The sequence below is a fragment of the Dipodomys spectabilis genome, unplaced genomic scaffold, assembly GCF_019054845.1.
Source record: "Dipodomys spectabilis isolate Male_0828 unplaced genomic scaffold, ASM1905484v1 ptg000174l, whole genome shotgun sequence".
NCBI classification, from domain to species: Eukaryota; Metazoa; Chordata; class Mammalia; order Rodentia; family Heteromyidae; genus Dipodomys; species Dipodomys spectabilis.
In genome coordinates, this window is record NW_024870851.1 from 1,145,001 (window position 1) to 1,152,246 (window position 7,246).

Sequence of the window (7,246 nt, forward strand, 5' to 3'; positions counted from 1 at the left end):
TTAAGGCTCATTCTTTTACTTAATTGTGCTCCATAGGCCTTTGTGTAGTGTTAATACTGTTAGTCTCTTAGGAGCTGGTTACTTAGCCTGGCAGACAAATCAACAAATGCAATGAGTTGCTAAATCTGCAATACAAGTTATAAAGTCTCCATGTGTTCTCATCTGCTGGAGAAAGTATTCAATCTTCAGTAGGCATTTACTTTTCTTATATTTTCAGATCCAATCCAAAGCATTAATGGAAAAATTCCCAATATGGTAAAACAGAGATATCAGGAGGGTTGGCTGCTCTTCCAGAGAGCAATCTAGTTCCATTTTCCCTTTTCTACACTCTCCCCACTTTTCTCCTAGTCTCTGCTCCCCCACATATACATGCTCTCCCGGGACTTCATTTTATTTGTTTACAAATGAGAACAAGAAATAGAAAGAATTGCAGGGAAAATATCTTTATAGATTCTTCCATTTTGGTCAGACAGCCAGAAAAACAAGTTAATTAATAAGCAATCACATTTTTAATGTTATAAATTGCTCAGGGAATCTTAGTAATCATTGATATTAGTTGCTTAAAAGGTTGAACCAGAAAAGGATGTAGAAGCAATATTTTTCCAGGGAATATGCTGACACAGGATCTATTATAACAAATCTCATCAAAAGCCAAATTTTTTGGAAAATATTTGAATCAGTTTAAACATCTGGGCAAACATATCTATAATTTTTTTTATGAAATGTCAGAGACTAAATCTTTCATACTTTTTTTTTATTTCTTGAAGGCATTATAAGCTGGAAAATAATTTGGAGAAGGCCAATCCTTATGAAATAAGAAAAGAGGAGTTGAATGTGCCCAGACAGATTCGTGATCTATCAATTGTGTACACTGAATCAGAACCAGGGGGATAGATATGGAAGTAGAGTCAGGACTTTTAAGCTGTCCCCACATAATTCTGATGTGCACTCAGGGCTAGCTGGGGAACCACCCATAAAGGTCCTACCAGCTGTTCTTATCTCCATGGCAACAAAAGAAGAAGAAGCAGGCACTAACGGTGGCGTGAAGTTTTTAGGTTAATGTGAGTTTGCTTTTAATTACTAGATTTGCATTTGTCATTATGTCCCTTTAATGAATATTTTCTCCTTGGCCCATGCCTAAGATTTGGGTAGCTGCCACCACGTGAACAGTCATGTTTTGGTTATAGATTCTTATGTAGGCTTTTACAAAACACACATAAAATCATATTAGAATCCAAGTCAATAAAACTTTTTCTCTAGAGGTTCATACCATTAAAAATAATGGCATATGAAAACAACAAATCTAATTGTACATATAAACAATGGAATAAAATATAAAACAAGACATAAAGTCAAATGTCTAGGTACAAATTTAAGAATGTTGCTTACTAACCCTCAATGATTTGTGAATTATAGTTTAAGTCTGATATTCCTTACTAAAACTAAACTAGAAGGCAAATATATCTGACTTCATGTAGGGAGCCAAAATTTTCTGCTACACTTGTTCTCAAAATCTTTTTTTCTTTGAGGCTTTGGTAATACACACACTTTTCTTAAAACTTCAGGAGTCAAAAGACTTTTATAATGTTATAGCCTTTTCATAGAGAAATGTCCATATTAATAGCATATATGCAATTTCCTCTGCATATTTTTCTTGTTTTATAATAACCTTTTTTCTTCTTTCAATACATTTATTTATTACACAGAATTTTCTTAGTGTTATGTAATTTTCTTTTCTCCTGTCAGAAAATCCTCTTGTCTGAGTCAATTCTTATTCCCAAACTTTATATGAATGAAGCTTTATAAAATCCTGTTATTTATCAACAATAACAATGAGGATGATGATGATAAACATGTTAATACCTTCTCCAAACATTGTTTAGTTTCATTTTTTTCAAGTCTAGAAGTGTTTCCAAATTGAATATTTAGTGTGTGTGTGTGTGTGTGTGGTTTTTGGAAAAATGAGCTTTGTTTTTAGTAGTCCTAAATCCATTCAGCTCATACAGGGGAAATTAAGGAAATGATTTCACAATTATAAATGATTTGGGTTTTCATTATGTAAATCTATTTAAATCATTCATAATCTATTTTCTGGAAAAAAGGAAATCTGAAACTCAACTTTCTTTCTTAACTGTGGGTGACCAGGAAGGAGGTTGATTAGTATCTGTAATCTATAGTTGTTTGTTCTAGAAATGCAATAAAAGAGAATACGTATCCTTTTAATTTTTTTAATTAAATATTGTTAAAGTTGCATAATGTATATTAGAAAATCTGACAAATCCAGTAAAAAAATAGGAAGAAAATAGATTTAAGTTCTATTTTCTAAATACAGTCACAATGAATATTTTGTATGTAATTTTTTGTAGGTTTATAATTCTCAAAAAATCAGTTTTATAAGTCAGAAAGGTCTTAAAGGATTTAAAAACTATAAGAAGTAATTTCTCTGCTAGTATATTAATACTAATAATATATATGGATAAGTAAGATACACTAACAGGCTATTGTATAAATTTAAATAAGGACCACTATTATGTTGTCCTTTAGTTAACGCAACACTTTTCACTTGTGATTACTAAAAATTATTTTCAAGAGATTATTTGAAGAGACTCAAAGATATTTGTCACAGAATTATATTCTAGGATTTATTCACTAATGATCTCACATTCATACAATTGGGCATCTCATAACCATTCGAGTTATAAGGCTTAAAAAATAGCATGTGAAATAGTTATGAGCCAATGCTATGCATAAGAGCAGATTAAAAAGTTTTATGTACAATATGATCTCTATTACGACTTTACAAAGTAGAAGAAATATGGTACCAAAATATAGCTTAAAACACTGAAAGTTATGTCTGTGTGCTAAGATTACTAAACGTCTGATTTTTTCCTCTAATTTTTAGCACATTCAAGCAATGAATACTAATCTCTTAAAAAGATTTTTTCCTTCAAAGTAAAATCAGTAACACTATCACATTGCTCCATTTTGTGGGAACCATACTTGGAACACAAAGGAAGAAATTAATAGCAGCAAGCATCCCTTGCTCAGAACATTTCCTGTGTTTCTAATCACACAGCAGCTGTTTGCTCTGTAATAGTCTGCCCTGAGTTTTATAGAAGCAACATTTTTTAATTGAGTGCTTTGAAGAGACTTCAGAACCATGTAGAGAGCAAAATAGAGGCCCTCTGTGTGGCGGGGCTGGCTTGTAACCCAGTTTGAAATGGTTTTAGGCAGAGTTACAGCCCTCCCTGTTTGTGCCCACCTTTCTTAGAAATCAGCCGCCCAGGCCCAAGGCTCCTGCAAACCTGCGGATCACAAATCATTTAGCCAAAAGGAGTCCTGGGAACCAGCCGGGGCCTGATCTGCTCTTTCTGCTCTACATTTTCCTGGGGCTCTGCTTTCCTTCCCAGGCCTCAGCTGCCAGAAGGACTTCCTATGCCGGCCCAGGGGTTTCTTTGCTTACTCCTGCGAATATGACACTGAAAATGAAACTCATTTTTGACCCTGCACAGGTATGGTTTGGTGACATGTCCACTCTGGGCAGGGCCTGTTCAATGCTGATTGTGCAATTTTCCTGTTCTGTAAGACCTTTCGTTCAATTACAAAACCCGTAAAGAAGGGCCCAAGGTATTCCTGCACTTTGGTTCAGGTAGTTCCCACTCTGGTCCACAGAGAAGGAGCCACCACAAAGCATAACTCATCTTTAATAAGAGAAAAGAAAATATAGTTGACCTCCATTCAGTATCCATGACTACTGTATCTTGAACGCAGGCAATTATAGATTGAAAATATCTGAAAAATTATAGACATACTGAACATTTTTCTTGTCATTATTCACTAAACAATATAACGTTTTTCTCCCCCAATATAAGCTCTGTGTGTGTGTCTCTGTGTGTGTGTGTGTGTGTGTGTGTGTGTGTGTGTGTGTGTGTGTGTATGTTGATCGAGGCTTAAATTCAAGGCCTGGGCAGCTGACTCTTCGTTTTTTTTGCTCAAGGCTGGTACTCTATCACTTTAACAACATCACTTCTGGCTTTTTGATGGTGAACTAGAGATAACTTTCTGGACTTTCCTGCCTGGGCTGCCTTTAAATCATGATCTTCAAATCTCAGCCCCCAGGGTAGTTAGGTTGAGCCAATAACACCCTGTCAACAGTTTTTTTAAATCAAACAATGTGCCTTAATTTTTTCTTTATATTAATAAATAGAGGCACAATATTTTTATGAGTGAATAATATTTACAGGGCATAGTATATCTATCTAAAAGGCCTAATTTATCTTATTAGTACTATCCTATTTTATACTAGTGTTAATAGAATAAAAGTATGAGATTGATTTTTTCAAAATCATCTTTACATAGTTTCTAGAAGTGAAATCAGTGGTTCTGGACATATGCACATTTAACATTTTCACTTACATGGCTTTCCACTTGAGTCATGCCCACAGCCTTTTTTTTTCTTTTTTCTTACTTTAGTTTTTTTTTTTTTCCTCCAGAGAGTCTCAGGTTTTTGCTTGAGGCCAAACTCAACAATGATCTTCCTAGCGAGGCCTCCCTTGCAGTGGTGAAACAAGTATGTCCTAACATGTCAAGCCCTTCAAACCTATCTATAGGAAACAATGTTTTGAATATTCATGTACAAGTCATGTGGACATATTAGAACAATTCTTTTAAGATTTAGCTTAGGTCATTTCACTTCTATTCATAAAATCTCTATTGGCTTCCCTTTCCACTTAGACTTTTAATTCAAGTCCTTTTGTGACTTTCAAGGCCTCAAAGTAACAACCATTTATCTATCCAATTTTTTTTTTGGCCCTACTTTGAATTCTGGAACTCAGAAGTGAGGATCCCATGTAGATAACCAGCAGTTTACCATTTGGGAGAGGGATTCTAGCTCAGACTCACATCTTGGTGACCTTACTTTCCTAGATCAAAAGTAGCAATGTCACCTGGAGTTAATCAGCCAGAGAGGAGTCACCTGGTCAGGAGTTAGACAACACCTTCAACACATATATTCTCACCTATATAGCCTGTTCATAGTCTCCTTGCTCTCCTTAGTTACCAAGTACTATGGGTTAGACAGACTCAACAAATGGCTTGCAGTAACCAGAGCCTGTATGTGGGACATCAGGGAATGGCAGAGGCTGTAGAGAACCAGAGAGCTTAGGCAAGCTCCAAAGAGGGCAGCTGCTACGTATTCCACACCTGCCAGGTTAATCTTGGGTGAAGGGAGAGGCATGCTCAGTGTTTTCCAAGATCCTCTAAGACAAGTCTGAAGTCTGAATTCTCCATGAGATCTTGTTTTTGATTTCTTAAAATATTAATAGCCAAGTACAGTGGCTCACACTTTTAATCCTAATTACTTCGGAGGCAAAGATCAGGAGGATTGCAATTCAGGGCCATTCTGTGCAGAGTTAGTGAGGCTTCTATCTCATGCAATAAGCCAGGTATCGAGGGGCATATTCATAAATATGTCCCAGATGCAAAAATAGTAGAAGTTTGAGGCAGGCCGTAGGAAAAATTGTAAAACCATAACTGAAAATTAAAAAAAAAGTGTTGTGGCATGGCTCAACTGGTAAAACATCTAACAAGTATGAGGCCCAGAGTTCCACCAAAAAAAAAACCCCAAATAGTAAAACATGCTATGGGGTTTGAACTCAGGACCTTGTGTTTTCCATAGAGGTACATTACTGTTTGAGCCATGCCTAAAGCCCTTTTGCTTAATTTATTGAATAGGAACTTAACATTTATGCTTGGAATAACCTGGATTTCCATCTTCTTGTTTATACTTCCCATGTAGCTGAGATGACAGGCAGGCAAATACCACTATGATTAGCTTTTTATTGTTTGAGGCGGGATGTTGTGAATTTTTTCCGCCAGGCCTTGAACCACAATCCTCACAATTTTAGCCTCTCACAGGTGTATGGTGCCTTATACTCTTACAGGTGTAAGGCACCATACCCAACCAAAACAAAATTGTTGAATTTCACTCTATCCTAATGCATTCCACCCCCACCCCCACCCCAGGCCTATGTGTTACAAGGAATTTCTTTCCCAGTAAGATGTCAGTCACAATCTTGTCTCCTCTGCTTTTCATTCTCCTTGTTGCTGTGTTCCTAGGCATTGTAGGTGGAGCTGGCAGACAGTTTACTTTGAATTTCTACTCAAGTGTTCTTTTGAAACAGCTTTTAATTAAAAAGTTAGATCGCCAAGATTCATCGAATATCTGGTAAGCCTGAAGTTCCATTACAAGCCTAGAGAAAAATGTCTGTACCTGTTTGTTGGCTTACTTTCTTATTTAGTTTTAAGGACAGACAGGAACACAAGTAACCAACCCTGGCTGAAATGAAGAGTGATGGGTGAAGGTACATCAAGTGAGGTATGCCTGGCCTTGTAGAGTGAAGGAACCTGAGCCTGCAAGTCGCTGGGATCCAAGTGGTCTGAGAGGGAAAATGGAGGGAGAGAAGTTTGTCCAGGTTGTCACAGGAGTTGAGAAAGATAGATGAGGTCCAGGGATAAGACTTGTATTGTTCTTTCTCATTTGACTAAGGGAGACAAGCAGATCAACACAGAGCAGGAACAATATACAGCCCAAACCAAAGGGCTTCATTTCCTAGAGGAGGGAAAAATGATCTTTGTAGATGGATTATTTGCAGTAGTCACCTTCTATCTTTTAGGACTCTTTTTGGGATTGAAGGGGATGTCATATTAATTTCGCTAAGAGAATGTTAAAACATTTTGGCCGCAGTGAAAGACATTTTGTGAGCTCAGGATTGGTCAGCCTTCCCTTCAGATCACAGCTGTAACACATACTAGGTCTATGATTGTGGACAAGTCTCTTTACCTCTTTGAGTCTCATTTTACTCACTTGAAAGATGGGAAAGATTGTTTCTACCCTGTAGAGTTCTTAATTTCTACCCTGTAGAGTTGATGCAGTAGTCCAAGCTATGTGTCTAGCTTGTAATCAATGGTGAATAAATATTAACTCCTATCATTGGTGCTGTTATTGTTACTGATAGTATTCGAATTTGAAAGCAATGTGGAGATCATTAGGCCTAACTCTATTATGCCAGAGATAAAGACATGGGCCCTCATAGCTGGTAGATCCTGCCTTAAGGTCCTATAATCTCCAAGCTCAGATTTATTGGTTGGTGGCTGAGATTTGCAATCATTCTTGATGATGGGATACTGGAATGGACTTTAGGCTACATATAGGCTAAAGGAGAGGAAATAATTGTGCCTAAGCGCC